At 48.4% G+C, this 18,763-nt stretch overlaps 1 protein-coding gene and 1 pseudogene across 12 annotated transcripts in view; one reads left to right on the top strand and one right to left on the bottom strand.

Annotated features, from left to right (window-relative positions):
• TENM4 (teneurin transmembrane protein 4) overlaps positions 1 to 18,763 on the top strand; it is a 711,025-nt gene that overhangs the window by 125,096 nt on the left and 567,166 nt on the right. For all 12 annotated transcript variants that reach the window (XM_081798927.1, XM_081798926.1, XM_081798930.1 and 9 more), the window contains exon 2: positions 16,702 to 16,757. The gene's annotated coding sequence lies outside the window, so the exon portion shown is untranslated. The remainder of the gene's footprint in view (positions 1 to 16,701; positions 16,758 to 18,763) is intronic.
• Positions 14,065 to 14,269, bottom strand: LOC115936975 (U4 spliceosomal RNA; annotated as a pseudogene).

The raw sequence follows: 18,763 nt of genomic DNA, 5'->3' as shown, positions 1-18,763 counted from the left end.
TTCACCTTTTCTTCCTCTCCCCTTTCCTCTTCCTCCTCCTCCTCTGTTCTGGTACCCAGCACAATGTCCTGGACTTCTACTAGGTATCTAATGAATAAGTAATTAATAAGTAATGCAATTAGCTAAAATTTTTTTAGCACCAGGAACTAAAGACTAACATTTTCCTGGCATTACCACACTGGTACTCACAACAGACTTATGAGGTAGATCTTCTTTATCCCAGTTTGCAGAGGAAGGAACTGTGGCTTGGAAAGGTTAAATCACTTAGCCAAGGTCACAGCAAGTGGTAGAGCCAGAGTCTGAGCTTGCTCCAGGGCTGTGCTAGGTGGCTTGGAAATGACACCACCAGGTCTCCCAAGCTCAGGCTCCATCGCCTTTTGTCAGGGGAGACCTAAAGCCACAGATAAACTTCACTCATTTCTCGCCACCATCAATTTGTCTAGAGTTTTAGAAAAAATACAGAATTCTTATTAATGTTATTATACTCTTATTTTCTTCAAAATAGTAGTATCCTTTATTAAGTGCCTTCTGTTTGTCAGGCACTGTGCATAGTGGTTTCTGTCCATTCCTTTCATTATCCCCTCGAGCTTCATGGTGACTCTACAAGGCAGGCATTACTATTCCTACTTTGCAGATGGGAACATTGAGACCTAGAAAGGTTACGTGGCTCTTGCAAGGTCACCCAGTTTGAAAGGGGCGAGTCAGACTTGACCCCAGCTTTCCTGACTGTGAAGCCAGTCCCCTTAACTGCACTGCCCATTCTGTATTTGCAAAACACTCTTCGCATGATTATCTCATTAGATTCTCAGAACTCAACAGGGTGATGGATGACACGGTTGGAAGAAAGACTCGGGCGGCAGAGGGGAGGATGGATGATTGCAGGGACTGGCCACCTGGGAGGAGAGAACATAAGTGGGGTCTCCACAGACCAGAAGGGCTTCCCATGGAAAGTGGAGGTGGCTCAGCCTTTACTTGCCTCCCCAGAGCTCCCAGCAGCCTTGGTGTCCCTCCCAAGACAGTGGGGAGGTGGGTCCAAGACAGGGCCATCACTCTGCTTGCTTGCGGAGGGAAACAGAGGAGCCCCTGTGGTTGCCACTGGAGCTCCACAATGATAGATGGAGGGCCATTTGTCGAGCGAGAAGCCATCATTCATGGAGGACAATGGCCCACTGGGATCCAACACATTTAGAGAAGAGCATGAAGCAGACAGAAGCAGGATTATGTGAAACAGAGCCAAAGGAAATTTGTTAGGAGTCTGATTTCCAGAGCCTGGAAATCAGCAGGGATGAAGCTCTTTCTGTGCAAGCGTTATTAGCAAATGTATTTTGAGCGGAGGCAAGTTCGCTAGCTTCCTGGTGTCCATTACCAGCAGACACTGGAAATGATTGTGTAGGATTTAGCAGAGGATTATCCTTTCGGGAGGCATTAGGTGGGATAGATTTTGGTAGCGAGGGAAGGTCTGGTGCATGTAGTTGACTGGGCTGTGTGGTGCAGAGCTGACGCGAGGAGACCCGGACTCATAGCTTCAGAACCTTCAACTGGCGTGTCCTTTGTGTGTCTGGAGCCCTGGCCCCTTTGCACAGGGGTCTAGGAACAAATCAGTCCAAGGATTAATTTAACTTGGCTTTGGAATCATATTCTAAAACCCTAGAAACCTCCCCATTTTGCAATAATGGAAAAAGGTAACATTGCAGGTATGAATAGGGGTGTATGGTTATAAAAATAACTGAAGTCAGAAAAGTATTATGTGGGCTCTACTTCCTTGCCTTCTAGTTTTGGGTCAGGGAGCCCGCCAGCCACGCAAATGGGTTATTTCTGACAGTGGCTAGGGAGGGGTTCTTCTGGAAGACAAATTGTGTGAAAACCTTAATGAATACCGAAATAGGTGGCAGCCAGTCCTGAGAGTAACCGAGCACACAGTCACGCAGTCTGGGCTCCCTGCTTGCCCTGGCAGAGAAGGCTGCGTGGCGTGGGGGTTGGTGCCTCTCATGAAGAGAAGGCGGAAAGCCCACTTCGAGATATGCTGTGGCCAGTTTGGCCAGCTTGGCCGGGATCGCGTCCATTCTGCCAGGTGCTCATCCCATCTTGTGTCTCACCATGCCTGGTGTCAGGCTTCCAGTGAAGGGGCGTTGTGAGCACTTGCTTATCAAGCCCTTGCTGACAGTCTGCTTCTTTGCTGGGCACTGGGTATATAAAGATGAATGAATTCAGAGGTGGTGATGCTCAGTAGTTAAGATCATGGTTGCTGGAGGCCCATGGCCTGCCTGCATTCAAGCAGAAGCTCTGCCACTTGCTTGACCTTGGGCATATTACCTGACTCTCTGTGACTCAGTTTCTTCATCTGAAAAATGGGAGTCCTTGCAGGACGTACCTTCCAGGGAGGCTGTGAGCATGAAGTAAGCTAGTATATGTAAAGCCTTAAATAAGCTAATATATGTAAAGCATTTACAATAATGCCTAACACATAGCCAGTGTTATATCCATGTTTCCTGCTGCTGCTGTTATTAGGATTATTCAGAATGTATTTACTGAAATCGTACATTATGTCCAACCCTGTGCTGGGTGCCAGGGAGGGGGCAGTGAACAGGACATGGCCTCTGCCCCCATGGACTCCCAGTCACATAAATGACCACATGGCAGGAAGTGATCTGAATCTGAGAAGGATTCAGGTGGAGTGCTGTCAGAAGTCATAGTTGGGAGGTATCAAGACAAACTTGATGGACCAAGGAAAGCTTCCTGGAGGAGGGAGCACTCATTGTGGGCTTAGAAGAATGGGAGGGATTTCTAATGTGAGGACAGCAGGGCAAGGGTGTGTATCCACCCTGCCTTGGAGGAGCTCTTCTTCTGAGAGTATGTGGAGACCTAGAAAGGTTCAGAAACTTACTGTGGGCCCTGCCTCAGGTGAAACAGCCCCCGAGAAGGAAAGAATACATATAATGGCTGCTACTCCGAGCATCATGGGATTCTGAAGAGGGGGAGGCAGCAGAAGCTTGAGTTGCAGAAAACGCTTCTCACAGGTGGGTTGGGGAGCACGTACTGGAGGGGTTTGGATTGTTCCAGAAGGGGAACAGCATGAGAAGAGGTGCAGAGGCAGGAATGGGCAGAACATGGAGAAGGACAAGCCGACTTGAGCAGAGGGCACAGAGTGCTCACTGGGAGGGGAGGCGGGCCGGTTTGATTACAGAGAATCTGGAAGGGTGGGTTCCATTCTTTGGCTTTCATCTTCAAGCCCGGGGGTGGCAGGTGAATTTGATTTCACTCTGAAGGTTTTTATGGGCTCATAAAAAACAACGTATCGTGGGCTTGTAAAATATTAGCTCAATTGACAAAGTAGGATTAAAAGGTCCAATGGAGGTAAGGCCGAGGAGATAAATAGTATGCTCACTATATTTGTTCCCCTCCATGCCTCCGCTGCCTCCAGCACTCGACACTCAGCGCCCAGCACGCAGCAGCCCTGAAATGAAAATGGTGGGAACCAGGGTGGGGAGGGTGCAGCATGCCCTGAACTTAATTGTCATCCCAGAAGACCTGTGAGGTCTAGGCATGGAAAGTGAGTCACAGAAGTTAGGTGGGTGTGAGACATCAGGTTCTTACCCCAAGCATCTACCGAAAACCTTTACGACTCAAGGGAATTCAGTGTTGGATGCAGGATCTTTTCTAATTAGAAGCTAGAAATGCCCAGTGCATGCCCTCAGCAGTCAGAATGGTTTCTGTTGTGTTAGCCATGACATTCACAAACTCCTGTTCATGTCCCATCTTACTGCTATTTGAGCTAGTACTAGTAGGTTGAGGTATGTATTAACCTGAGGACGTCTGTCTCCAAGCAGGCACTCTCTAAACCAAAGTTTTCTGGGGGTAACACATAAATGTAAATAATGTTTTAAAAATAAAATCTGAAGAAAACTGAAAAGAACCCTTTCTCTCCTACTCACACCATGGCTATAGTGACTGGGGGTTGGTGGCGGGGCGGGGAGCTTTGGGCTTCTCTTCTTCCTTTTCCATTTTAATGCTTTTCACAGGGACCATCAGAGGGACTCCACAGTGACCCCCTCCTCTCAAGCCCCCAGACCTGTAGCTGGGGCAGGGCTAGGGGTGCCAGTGGGGAAATCACTTATTTAAAGCTCCACCTCCTGCTCCTCTGCCTTGTTCTAAAATGGTTTAGAACCAGCAGGATGGAAGAAGTTCATTGCTAATTACAATGGTGACTGTGATAGAATGGGGAAAACTCTGGAGATGTGTGGATAGGCTTTGGTCCTGCGTTCTAGTCTTTCCGCCATGGATGGACCCCACTTTCCTCATTCCACACCTGTAAAATAGATGTACCACCTCCTTCTAAAGCTCCTGGGAATGAAACAAGGCTGTCTGTGAGAGTGTCCAGTATGGAGCCTGGTACATAGTGGATTCTCGATGGCTACTAGTTTGCCTCCCCCTTTTGTTCCCAAGAGGGCTTATCAAAGTAACAGTGTTCTTTCCTCACCCTTGTTTTGGCTGGTCTTTGATGAAATAGACCAAAGTCTCTGTTTTAGCTCGGACCCAGGACCATTTAGCACGTTGACTTGCGGTCAAGATGGTGTTTGGTGAACTCTCCCATAGTCATGTTCATGTGCAGTCTCCTTGTGGCTCTGTATAGGTACACTCTGCGTTGTTCACAGCTTCATTCAGCTGGGGTGTGCAGAGAACTCCCGTGTGCCGGGCCCCGTGTGGGGCTCTGACTAGGCAGAGCTGGGTAAGGCAGGGCCGTGCCGTCTGCAGCTCCCAGCTGGCTCGTGGGGCAGACACCTACACCAGCAGTGATAGTCCTCTGCACCGGGTGCTGTGGCTGACGGAGGCACAGAGGAAGGAGTCAGGGCAGGTCGCCAAAGGCAAGGCCGGAGTCCTCCTTGAAGATCACGGAGTTGGAGATGGCTGGGTGAAGGAGGGGCGGCATGGACAGCAGCATTGGGAGGGAGAGAACACGAAGCATTCAAGCCACAGTGAATGGCTCTGTTAGGGTTTTCAGATGAGGAAACCGATGCTGATAGAAATCAGAAGTACATACATGATGAATGTGACCCTTGGCAAGTCTTTTCCCTTTTCTGGGCCGATTTCCCCCATCCTCCAAAGAAGGTCCCTTTCATGACTCTCCAAACCTGTGACTCACAGCCTGCAAATTTGCGGGAAGCAGGCTTGAATCTCTGTCTATTTATCTTATCTTCCTATTTATATTTGGAAGCCCGTTTCTTCTTCTGTTAGAATTGCCTGCATTACCCGCCCGGGAAGCATCTCTGTTTACCTTGATGTGCTGTGAGCATGATCCAGGGTTATTAATAAAACAAGGCAGCCTCACAGCAGTGAGGTATGGGGAGCACAATTTTAGGACCAGCTGTCTCTGTCTGGGGGGCTTCGGCTGCCCTAGCAAGAATGCCCACCCTGCACAGCCACTGTCTAACCTCCCGGGCTGGGACGGGGTGAGGACCCTCTTGGCCTTTAGGGGAGACACTGACCCCCTTCCCCAGGCCATGGAACTCCCTTACCTACACACCCCAGAGGCTGCAAACTGACAGCCTATAGACATGTTTTTGGGCTCACATCCCCTTTTAATTTTCAAAACATTTAAGGGGTGCCTGGGTGGCTCAGTTGGTTAAGCATCAGACTCTTGATTTTGGCTCAGGTCATGATCTCAGGGTTGTGAGATGGTGCCGTGGGGAGTCTGCTTGACATTCTCTCTCCCTCTCTCTCTGCTCCTCCCCCTGCTCATGTGTATGTGTGCACACACATGCTCTCTCTAAAATAAATAAATAAATCTTTAAAGAATAAAAAAGACTTTAATATAAAATCCAGGACATTTTGCTAAAAATAAGGATTTCCACCATCTCTTAAAAACTCAGATTCGGCAACCATAGGACCACCTTCTTGCATGCATTGTCCACTGGTCCTGAATGGTGGCTGCCCCTTTTAGAAGGGCATGAGTTTTTGAGTTTGCCATAGTCCCCACCCCTCCTTATTACTGACCCCTATAGGCATTTGGATTTGCCAGCCTTGATCTACCCCCTCACTGAAACCCAAAATCCATATCCTTTGGATTCTCACGAGGCAATATCTAATAATCACTCACATGTTATTCCTGTATGCAGATACAGAGCCCAATCCAGGTAACAAGGCCATTTCCTGTTCGTGTTCTCATCCTGTCCTCACAGCAGCCTGCTGAAGTGGGTGCGATTGTTCCCATTTTACAGATGAGGAAACCAAGGCTGAAGGAAGGGAAGTATGGTCCTGGGTCATGGGTTTGGAGAATGGTACACTTGGGAGGTGGCTCTGCAGGATGGGCAGAGCATGGCTGGTGGCCTGTATTAGAGTTCGGTATTAGCTCTCACTCGCTGGGTATCTGTGCAAGTCTCTGCCCCTTTGGGGGCTCCAGTTTCCTCCTCTGTAGAGTCGGGTCACTGCCCTAAATCAGAGGTTATTAATGTAAGCATGGGGATTGGAAAAAAAGTTAGTATTTTCCCCCATTGTGAATATAGGCAGTAAACCACAATAGCGTTAGACGTCTCTGGGACTCTGTTACCAGGAGAAATCTGATATTTTTGTAATCCCATTATAGTTGTAGGAGATACCTCAAAATATCATTTATACTCATAACTACTTCAAAGTTATGAGAGTTACTAGACCTGCCACTAGATCTGTTATAAATCTTGACTTTAAAAACAAATAAAAATATCACCGTATCACAAACGTATCATTTTAATATTTTGATAACCATTTTAATATAATTGGTTTCCATTGTAACCCAAGGGTTTTTTTTTATGCATTTGGGAACATTTTTCTGAGAAAGGGTCTAACAAGTTTCAAGAAACTACCAGAGGGGTCCTAGAGACAAAAAAAGCTAAGACCCTTTCCTCAGATGATCTCCAGGCCACTGGAACACCTGTGACTCTGGGCTCCGTGAGTATCAGGCCCAGACCTGCCTGCTGCCTCTCCACCCAGCGCACTCTGTGTCTACACCCATGGCAGCTTCTGAGGCCATATCCGGGGCCCTAGGCAGCCTGGTTGACATTCAGTTACATCAGATTGTTGGAGGCCGAAGATGTCAGAGTAGCCAGTAGCCAGGAGCAGGCCGGAGGAGAGGGGATGGGGGCTCCCTGGGTGCCTGGCCTCTGGCCCTGAGGGCTTCTGCACTGGGGAGTGCTGCGGTGCTCGGATCTCTGGGCCTGCGTGCGTCACGGCGTTCATTCTCTCCACTCCTGTTTTTCTCTGCAGATCCTTTCATGAGAATCCAGATCTGGAAGCCCTGGGTGCTTCTGGTTGTTTTGTAGGGAAGGAAGCTGAGGTGCAGAGAAAGAAAAAATCCCTGACCGAGGTCACACAGTTTGTCAGGGTCAAAGGAGGGACAAGAATGTACCTCGTCTGGTGCCCATTTGCTGGAATAGCAGGACCCAGTTCTTGGCTCACCAGGGGGCTGACTTTTCTTATGAAGGTGAATCTTTAGTTTGTTTTTTCTTGCCCATTCCTGACCAGCATTTTTTTTTCCTGAGACCTTGTCTTCTATTCTTCTTCTTCCTTCCTTTCTTCCTTTCTAGTCATTTAAAAAAAATTTTTTTAACAGTTCAGGTTCTCTCCCAAGAGTTCAGTCTGGTCCCTTAGGGAGCTGCTGTGCTGTATTTTCAGACCCCTTCCACACATCAGAAGGGAGGTAAATTAATTGGCTAATTCCTGAAATCTCTGTGGTGGCCATTGGAATTTACATTTCAGCTTTGACCCTGGAGACAGAGGAGAAAGGTCCAAGCTTATAGTCTCATCACATTGATTATTCGTTTGTCAAATATTGCTTGAGCCTCTGTGTCAGGAATCCCCTGGGTTGAGCAGTAAGGGTAGATATAGCAATGGACAAGATGACAGGCTCCCTGCCCACATGGGGCCTCTTTTCAATTCAGACATTGAACAACTAGTTCAGTCATGCTGAGTAAGTGTAACGAAAGAAGAGCCGTGGATAATAGGAGGACCTGGTCAACCAGGGTTGGGCAGCAAAGGCCTTTCCAAGTATATGCCTTATAGGCTAAAACCCAGAATGTAGCTGGAAATGAGCTGGGGAGGTTCTAGAAATTGGGACAGCATGTGCAAATGCCTTGAGGCAGGAAGAAGTGTGTGTTGATGGGGGAAACAGAAGAGAATCAGGAGAGAAGCAGATGGTGAGATTAGAGGGACAGACAGGGTGCAGAGATGAGGACCTTATAAACCAGGATGAGGGTTTGAAGGCACTTGAGGACAGCGGGAAGCCACAGAAGGAAGACATGGTCAGAAGTACCTTTTAAGACCATGTTTTTTGCAAAAGAAGAATCCGAGAGGGTGACAGGGGAAGCGGGGAAATTACTAAGAGTCTTGTGATAGCAACCATGAGGAAAGGTGGTCTTTTGGACTGAGGTGTTACCTGATTGCTAAGGATGAGGGAATGGGTTTGAGAGCTACTTATGAGATGGGTAAAGTGATTCACGAGCAGGAAAGAGTCAAGCCCAGAAAGACTCTGCCTTCTTCCTGCCTCCCAAAGGTCTGTAGGGAGCAGAGACCATAATCTCATCCTGGCAGGACAGGGAGCCCCTCCTTGGCCACAGTGATCTCCATTGAGGCTTGGTTGCATCGGCTGGCGTCTTCATTGCTCGATGCCTGAAGCTGTCGGCAAAGCTGAGCCCCTGTGGCCAGAAAGACGGGGGAGATAACTCTCCTCCATTCATTTAATCCATCCCGTCACTCAGGTCTTCTGTACTGAGCGTCAACGTGGTGAACTTCACTTTTGTGCTCCCTGCCCTCCCAGAGTTCATGACTCTAAATAGTGACCCAAAAAGCCCATAACTATGAACCGCGAGAAATACAGGATTAAGAGCAGAGGTGACATTCAAAATATTTAACAATCCGAGTGCACGTGCACAGGCTTGTCAGAACAGGTCTCTGCCGTCATGCCCAGCAGGGGCCTGGGGGCCTTCCACTTGCCACACATGCCTTACCTTCTGGACTGTGGGGAGAAGCTCAGGTCATGGTGGGAGGCATGGAGGGGCTTGGGGCAGGGACTGCACAGTGACTGGCATGGAGGTCTCTCATTATTTTAACCCCAGGCACAGTTGTCCTGCTCTGTACCTGCTGATCTGGACTGGGGGTCTGAGAAGGCTTCCTGGAGGAAGTGCTGTTTGAGCTGAGATCTGAAAGAGGCCTGTGAAGCTGGGAGTGGCGATAGAAGAAAGAGCCTGTGTAAATGCTCTGAAATGGGACGGACAGTAGGGTGTTTGAGAAACGAAAGGGGCAGCATGTTTGGCGAGAGGAGGTGGGGCTGCCAGCAGGAGCCAGGCTCTCCGAGCCCAGGGCTCACATCTCCTACGAGCACGGGATACGGGGAGACCTGTTGGGGGGCTACTGCAGCAGCTCAGGTGAGAGTTGACTGTGGCTTGGACTAGGGTAGTGGAGGCAGAGGTGGTGAGAAGGGGACCAATGCGGGGGGGCGGTGTTAGAACCAGCAGGGGTCCATGATGGGTTAATGTGGGGGTGTAGTGAAGGGGATGGGTATCGGGGGTGGGCTTGTAGCTTGTGCTGCTGATGGAAAGTGGCGTCACTCACTGAGACGGGGACCAGCAGAAGAGGACACCTGAGAGATAAGGGTTGAGCAGTTGACATGTTAAGTTTGAGGGTGGCAGGTAGGTCCAAGCGCCAAAACACAAACTTCTGGTTCTTGCTCTGCTGCTCTGTGTAATTGGAGCGAATCACTTTGCCTTTCTGAGCCTCCCTGTCCTCCACTATAAAACTGGGGAGGTAAAACCTGCTTTATGGGGTTGTTGTAAAGGTTGTCACAGACACGGAGGGAAAGCACCTCACATATTGTAAGCACGTGGTGACCACGGGTGGTCACTGGTAGCAGTTGATTTTAATTAAACATAGATGCTCAGGAATCTTATGACATCCTGCTACACAGAGGTACGTCGGGGACATTTTGTCCTTCGTGAGACAAAACTTGGAGTCCAGGACACGGGTGGTGGTGGTGATGAGGAGTCTGTTTTCTTGGCTGTTGGAAGCACATGAAGCATCTGCCTTCCTCATTTAGGGGCTGGTGTTGTGTAGAGGGAGGGTCATTGAGGTGTAGAGGGAAGGTCACTGAGCTCTGAAGCAAATAGGTGGGCTCTCCTCCTGCCTCTGCAGCCTGAGCAGGTCCTGTCATCTCTCTGAGCCTTAGTTTCTTTAGCTGTGAAATGGGAGTGGTGATAATACATACCTCCCAGGATGGTTGTAAAATTCACGCTGCCCCATGTGGAGTGGTGCCTAATAAAGATTTCGGCTTTATTCTTTCTTATGTGGCCATAGTTCCCGTGGCTTAAGGAAGAACGTAGAGAGTGACATCAGGCCTCTTCCAGCCGGGCCTCAGCCCCCCTCCTGCCTTTGCCTCCTGTCACCTGCTCCTCGTCGCCTGCGCGTCAGCCACAGAAGGCATCGCCACTCCCCCCCCCCACTTCCCTCAGCCTCGGATGCCCTTTTCCCACCCTTTGTCCGTCAACCGCCTTCTTTGTCTCCACGGTCCAGGCAAATGCTGCCTCTTCCACGAAGCTTTTCCGATGCTGCCAAGGAGAATCCACAGGTCCGTCTCTCTTGTCCCCGCAGCCCTGTCACTTGGCCCTCCCTTGAACACTCAGCATTCAGCTGTGGGATACAGCGCAGGCCGGCGTCCTTAACTGTAATCCTCTTGGGCCCATGACCTTGTCTGTTGCAGTCTCATACCACCTTCAAATCTGAGCACGGGTCCACACACAAAAATAATGGAAGTGAGTGGAGTTGAATGGATTTGGCTAAGAGAAGTAGCCCAGTGACCCTGCAGACATGGGGCTGTGAGATGACCCAGGGACTAGAAAGCCAGCATCCGTGGCTGTGCTGTCCCAGTGGAGACAGAAGGGAGCAGGTTGTTTTGGGATGGATGGTTTGGCCCTTGATGTCAGAAAGCAGCCTTCCCAGGGCAGCTCCAGGACAGCCAGGCCCACAGCCTCTAGGAACTGGGCCACTGCGGTCGGGCTGCTCGGGAGAGCTGGGCAAGGCATGATTATATCCCCATGAATGAAGTTAGGGGCCCTCCCGTTGGGCCTGGATCAGCTGCTGTTCTGTGGCTCTCCTTGCCCCTGCCTCATTCCTAGCCTCACCCCGCCCATCCATCCTCATGGCAGCCAGAGTGCTTGACCTCAAGGACAAATCTGGCCCTGTGATTGCCCAGCTTAAAAACCACTGATGGATGAGCCTGCTGCTAGAACCCGGCCCATGAGGCCTTCTAGGCTCCAGCCCTGCATCCATCCGTGCTTCCAGAGGTTTCACTTCACCTCCTGCTGCTGGTGCTTCTCAGAATAGGTCCACATTTCACACGCCTTGCTGTGGACCTTTTTGTCTTGCAAACATCGTACTCCAGAGTCTTGCTTGAAGCCTGCCTTGCCCAGTCCCATCCCACTAAAACTAACCCCTTCCTGGCTGGGTCCCACTGAGATTACAGACCCCCCCCACCACCTCCACCCCAGTGGTAACATTTGTACCTTTTAGTGCAGGGAGCATGTCTAACTGACCGTCTTTAGTAGTAGAAATCATAAAAGCAGTGAGTGCTGACCAAGACTGACCTGCAGGCCCCTGCTAGGTGTTTGAGAAATGCTATTCCATAGAATTCTCCCCAGGTTGGGATAAGGATCTCTGCTTTGCTGATGAGGAAGCCGAAGCTCAGAGAGGTTAGATGACTTTCTGTGTGTCACGCAACTCATGTGAGTCAGAACGGGGATTCAAGCATGGTTCAGGCCCATGCTGTCTCTGAAAATCTTTCTGGCTACCAACTCCAGTCTGGGTCTGACACACCAAATAGGCAGCCAGCGATTGCTTGTTGAACGAAAGGGTGAGCATGACGCTGCTGGGGGGAAGAGTTGATGTTTCAAGGAGAGCTGACTTGCTTGGGTTTTAAAAATTACAAAGGCCCTTTCACGTGGTTCCTGTGGGCCTGGTTGAAAAGAAGCGATGGTCTCCATCTTGGATTCTTATTGGACACTCCATGTTTTTAGGTAACTCATAAAACCATTATTATCTCTCGCACAACCCCGAAAACTGCCTCATTCTGAGAGCAGCTTTGTGTAGTGTGTCCCCGGCTGGGGGCACCTGCAGAGGAGACAGCTGTGGGGAGGCCGCCCGGACGAGGACACAGCTGGTCTTGGGAAGTACTTACCGCATCAGGATGTCACTCTTGAGCCTGCCAAGCCATGGTAGGTTGTTAGGTCGTTAGGGCTGGGGCCTTGTGGCTAGAGTACAATTTTCTCATCCTAAATTGCTTCATACCTGAAATGCGTCATTTTTGCAATCTCACACACGCACAAAATGAAATCTAACTGAGAGAATGACAAAGGAGAAAATCTCTGGCTCTGAAATACCCAGAAGAAAGCTAAAGTGAACATGTTTTCGGGACCTAATCAGCAGCAGAAGTCCAGGAGAAAAAAAAATCTGAGCACCAAGAATGACGAAGTTGGAAACCGCACGGCCCTCAGGGGAGAGCGCCTCCCCCCTCAGACAGCTAGTGGCAATATGGCCAGCTTTGCTGGGCTCAACAGAGTTTTTTGAAATCAGCTCCCCTGCCTGAAGGAGTGAAACACAGAGCTCAAGCAGCATCTCTGAGTCTCGGAGTTACTGGAACCTCATGAGCAAGGACAGCAAGGGCTGCCAGAAAGGAGGCATTACCCTGTGCCGTCACCAGCCCTGCTTTGTGGGTCAGTGGTGCCCTTCCCTTGCAGGTCCTGACCCACTCAGGCCTCGAGTCCATCTGGATACAGTGGGAAACCCAGCAGGACTTCAGTCCTTCTAGTGGGTGGAGCCTGGATGCTCAGTACCCCTTTTTCCAACCACAGAGTACCTTGGAAAATGTGCCTCAAAGGAAAACTCCAGTAAATAGCCAGAGGAGCTCACTTAGTGTGGGGGTTTAGGGCTTCCTGGAGGAGATAGTGTTTAAGCTGAGAGGCCTGAAGGATAAATTTGGGTTAGCCAGCAAAGAGGAGAGCAAACAACTTTCCAGGCAGATGGAACAGCACATCCAGGGCCTTGAATTGGGAAGAAGAATGACCCACTTGAGGATCTGCAAGGAAGCCAGTGTGACTAAGTACAGAGACTGGAGGGGAGATGGATGTATCGACAGAGACCCAAGCAGCGCAGAAACTGGGTCCCGGAAGCACCCTTTTCAGGCACAGGTGCACATTCTGGACTTTGGATTTGATCTTTAATGGGCTAGGAAGCTGTCAAAGAGCTTTAGGCAGTGGAGACTATCTGATTTGCATTAAAAAAAAATATCCCTCTAGTTTCTGGATGGTGAGAGAATTGGAGGAGAGGATATGGGTAGCAGTTAGGAGGCTAGGTGAGAGGTAATGGTGGATTGGTGAGGGTCATGGTGTTGGAGAGGGAGAAACATGAACAGGAGCAGAATTAAAGTCTACTTAGGAAATAGGACAGATGGGACTTGGTGACTGGTGGGGAGAACGCGCAGGGAGGTATCAGGACAGGCCTCCAGATTTCTGGTGGGGCCACAGTACCTGGTAGCGCCATTTACCGTGAGGGAACTCACTGGAAGAAAGCTAAAAATAAGAGTCAAGGCAAGAGACCAATGGCAAACTCTATGTACCAAACAGGAAAGAGGCTAACACCCAACCAAGCAATGGGCAAAGGACTGTGAATGTGCATTTCCTAAAAGAAGAATTGCAAATGGCCAAGAAGCATAGAAACAGATGTTCAACTGATATCCAAAAATGCAGACTAAATAACTAGGTTCCATTTAACTATCACATTGACAAAGATAAAAAAGCACATTAATGCCTAAAACTGATGAGATCATGAAGAATTGGCATGCCTCTGTGCTGCTGGTGGAAATTAAAAGTGACACAGTCTTTTGTGGGGGGCAGTTACAAATTTCTTAAAAATGTCAAGCTATCAGATCATAATCTCAGGGTCCTGGGATCAAGCCCCACATTGGGCTCCGCGTGGAATCTCTTTGGGATTCTCTCTCTCCCTCTGCCTCTCATGCCCACTCCCATGCTTGCTCTCTCTCTCAAAATAAATAAATAAAATCTTTTTTAAAAAATGTCAAGCAATAAAGGGCGGCCTGGCTGGCTCAATCAGTGGAGCATGTGACTCTTGATCTCAGGGTCATGATTCGAGCCCCATGCTGGGTGTAGAGATTACTTAAAAATAAAATATTTTTAATTAGCAATAATCGCGCCTCGGATAAACCTCATTGGCTACGATACTGCCACTGCACAAAGCTAAAAATAAAATATTTTTAAAAAAATGTTAAGCAGTGGGGCACCTGGGTGGCTCACCTGGTTAAGCATCTGGCTCTTGACTTCAGCCCAGATCATGATTTTGGGGTCCTGAGATCGGGCCCCACGTGGGGCTCTGCAGTTATCGTGGAGTCTGCTTGGGATTCTTTCCCTCTTCCTCTGCCTCTCCCTTCTCCTCTGACCTTCCACCTGCTCATTGTCTCTCTCTCTCTCTCTAAAATAAATAAATAAAATCTTTTAAAAAAATGTTAAGCAATATAGTCTAAGTATACAATCAAGCAACCACAAAAAGATACATGTACAAAAATATTAGAGTATTTTCACTAGTGAAAAAATGAAAACACCTATGTGTACATTAATAGGATTAATTGTGCATTTATGTAACCCTTTAAAAAAGATAAAAATTAGTGTGTATAATAGGATCCCATTTTATAAAGTGTCTGAATGTGTATGTATGTGAATGTGCATGGGGGTATGTATACAACAAGGTTTGGGAGGAAGCCTGTCTAAAATCATATTGCTAGTGGTAGGTGAGTTTTTATTATATTTAATCAGTTTGGGTAAACAGAAAAAAATAATCCTTTAGAAGAAGAGAAAAGAGTAACTGCAGTATAACAGAGACTTTAATTAAAGTCGCTGGAAGGGAAGCCAAGCGAGGGTGGCTCATCCTGACTCCAGCTAGTGGGAGACTTCATGGAAGAGGTGTCAGCCCAAGAATGAAAAATCATTGCTTTCCTGTGTCTGCACAACTTTGTAGCTTGTATTCATGAGAAATGGGGAACTCTCCAGAAAGTCTGAGCCCATTCTGCAGGCCTTTGAGTCTGTTTACTCTCTGGTCATAAAAAATTCATGCCAATTAATTTTCAACCAGATGACAGGAAACAGAAGCCTAGAACTCTAGAAAGATACCCAACACCAGGTTCGATCAGTGCCCAGGACAGTCACTCCACCACTTTCTCCCACTTCCCATGACTCGCTTGGGGTCTTCTGCTCATTTGCAGTCGCAGTGGCATTCCTGGATATTATGTTATCAGCCCTTTCTGTTTCCTTGGTTACTATCTTGGATCTTTGAATAAAGAATCACTTTCCCTTCACATTTTCTAAACTTGGTTTTAGAAATTCTGCAGCTTCTTATCCAAGTGCCCTTTTGGGAACTTAAATATGCATTGATACAATCTAGTCACTTTATGGAAAAGCTGGCGACCTAACAAAACAGGATGACCCTGCCTTGACTTGGAAACAGAACTTAATTGGGGGCCTGATGCCACAGAGTTGTAAATTGGGGGTCTGCAGAGGGGCAGAGAGGAAACTGAAAATACAGAGCCCAGGGTCGGAAGTGAGCAAATGGGGGCCCCCAAGTCCCAGTTCCTTTGGTTCTGGGCTATGTGACCTCAGGCAACTTTCTTGACATTCAGTAAGCATTAGATGCTTTTGACATTTCAGCTTTGAAATAGGACAGACTTATGTTCCAAGGTCTGGCTGCAGCATGACGAGAGACCCCTAAACCAGCCTTCCCAAGACAAAGTAGGGGCATTCTTGTCTGGAAGATCTCCAAGGGTGGCTAAGAGGCTCAGGAGATAATATCCATAGATATTACCAGCTCAACAGTATGGACTCGTTGTCACATAGTAGGGATTCAAATATATGTTTCCTTCACTTTTCCTTAGCTTTGTGTTTTTAAGGTAAAAGTGATCTCTGGGATGGGCCAGTCTAGTTTCCTTATTTTGCAGATGAGGTAACTGAACCCAGACTGGGGAAAGACCAGCCCAGGGTCCCTCCTGTCACTGGCTCTTCCCTCCCCTGGGCTCTGCTGTGCACGGTGCCTGCCGGGGACCTGACCAGGGCCCAGGAGTCTTGGGGAAGCCAACAAAGCTGATGTCGGAATAAAAAAGAGTTAATAATGTGAACAACGGTTGAGGTATAATACTGGGGGTTCCGGGGTGGGGGGAGCATGGTGATCTGCGTGTGACTTTTCAGTATAGTATGCCTTTGTCGTCCCTGCTTTGCAAAATGGTGAACTCTGTGCATTAGAAGAGAAAAACTGGAAAAATACCCTAAAATGTTGAGCGTGAGTATGTTGAGGTGGTGACATTTTTGTTTGCTTTATTTCTCCTGGTATTTCAGTGGTCTTTTACATTTTTACATTTATGAAAAAGAAAAATAAGTGCCAAAATGATGGAAAGGCTGAATTTTCTGTACTGGGGGTTGAACACCATCGGCGCCCTACATGTCACATAACTGTTAATTATTATACTTCATTTTTGAAATAATGCCCTTCCAGCCCCTGACCATTAGCAATTTCCCCAGTTATGTGGGATCATAAGCAGTTGGGAACTGATACAAGGTATTAAACCTCTGATGCATTTTATCCAGTGGTCTCAAGGGATTAATTGCAAATCATCTTCTTGTTTTGCAGATGGAAAAACTGAGACTCAGAGAGGGCTAGTGATCTCCCGGACACTTGGTCAGTAGGTAAGTGATAATGCTGAAAGTGAGCTGGAAACAAGATATGCTGCTAGTTTCCGCAACCAAAATCTCTGCAGGCTCATTGTCCCAACCTCATGACTTTTCTGATGTGTGCAATTCAAGACAGGAAATAAGATGAGTTGGTTTGAGGCATTTGGATATGATTTGCCCTGTAGTTTCTGTTTGTTTTCACTGTTGAGTTGGAATGTTTAACAAGCAAGTTTGTGAAGGCTTCCTGGGCGTTGCCTGCCTGTAGTGGATCTTTCCCGGGGAATGGTAGGGCTCATTAAAACCTGGCCCACACTGTGGCTAGTTTGACATCACTGACCCTTCCAGATACCCAACAGTTTGGTGCATCTGGAACAGAGCCTGGGACGAGGGGGTGAGGGGAGCTGGATTTCAGTCCCACCATCAGCTGTTTTGTGACCTTGCACAAGCCACTTAACTCACAGGCTTACTGGTTCTTTCAAACCATTTTTTCCCCAGAATATTTGGTGTCAGTCCTCTGTGCCAGGCACTGACGATAACAAGATACATACAACACAGGCTTTGCCCTGGAGGCACTCACAGCCCAATTTATGAGCGCCTCCATTTCCTCATTACTGTCTCATCATGAAAATCTCTAACATCTGCTTTGGAGTTTACAGTCTGTAGGGCATTTTGTGATCTTCCCCCAAATTCCGTAAGATGGAAAGAAGCTGTTATTGCCATTTTGCCAAGAACACCATGGCTCGGGGACTTGGCAAGGCCATACAGTGAGGAAGGGTTAGAGCTGACCTTGAAACCAAATTTCCCAACTCCAAAGCATTTGTTTCTGGTAACAGCAAACTATTCTACCTGATGACTTTAGCCTTCGAACCCTACCCCTTAGCAATGAGTAAAACACTGGGGAGATCAACACCGGGAGGGAGTCCATGCTGGTGGAAGGATACTTTTTGGCTAAGGGGTACTTTCTTGTATCTAGCTAATGATTCCAGAAAGCAATGCCTTCTCTGACTGAGAATGAAGGCAGCCTTGAGCTCTGGGTAAGTTGATAGCCAGAAAAAAACATGCCCCCCGGCGGAGGCCCAGGCCACCTCCAGGTGGCTGGTACTCAGCATATCAGAGGGAACCCGCCCGAGCCAGAGGGGCACAGACCCCTTCTCCCACAGTGACCCTACGGAATGCTGTTGCTTTCCACCAAAGCTTGATGATCCTGGTGGCGCCAGCTTTTGCAGAGTTGCCTGGTCTCAGGCAAGACGTGGAGAATGATATGGATTAGAGGTTGTGCTCTTTGTTTGTGGGGATGACAACTTGAGCAAGAAGCTCTTGGGCTCCCTCAAAGTCTGCAATTTCAAAGGGTGCATGGATAACCTCCGGGACCGGGACGGGTTTTCCGGCTTTATAGTATGTGTGTGTGTCGTGAATTGTAGCTATGCTTGATGAAGATGTACTGACGTGTGTGTGATACACAGGACGTGCAGGATTTATGGAGAATGCAGGTGTGCGAGCATGGGGTGTGGAATCTGTAAGGAGTGTGTGTGTGTGTGCGTGTGTGTGCACTTTATCTCTAGGAAGCAATTTATATGAAAAAAAGAAACACGGGTGTAATTTTTCAACAGGACCAAGAAACGGGCTTTTAATAAGTATCGTTAAACTCTTATATTACAAGGCAGAGGCCTGCCTTGCTTTCATCCCGGCTTGGATCACACAGCTCTCCCTTGCCCTGTTTAGTGTCAGATAAAAACTCCGCCTATTTGTAGTGGTCTCTCCAAAGCCGTTTCTCCCCCTCCCTCCTCTCCCCCCGCCCCCGCCCTACCCTGCTGCTTGTCTGATCTCTCTGCTCGGACCCCGACACAGCCGGGGCTGGTGTCAGGATTGACAGATGATACCTGCGGGTGTCCCTGGAATCTGAGCATCCTGCATCTCACGTTGTTCCAGCAGGAGACTTTAGGGTCTTTGTTTATGAGCTGCTCCAAGCCGAGAGAGAGATCGGGGCTCCTTCCTTTCCCGGAGGGTCACTTACAGCCAGT

The sequence above is a fragment of the Leptonychotes weddellii genome, chromosome 11 (assembly GCF_054177405.1).
Source record: "Leptonychotes weddellii isolate Sample4059 chromosome 11, ASM5417740v2, whole genome shotgun sequence".
Classification (NCBI taxonomy): Eukaryota; Metazoa; Chordata; class Mammalia; order Carnivora; family Phocidae; genus Leptonychotes; species Leptonychotes weddellii.
Note: the sequence above shows the minus strand (reverse complement) of the source record. Positions and strands in the feature narration are given on the sequence as shown.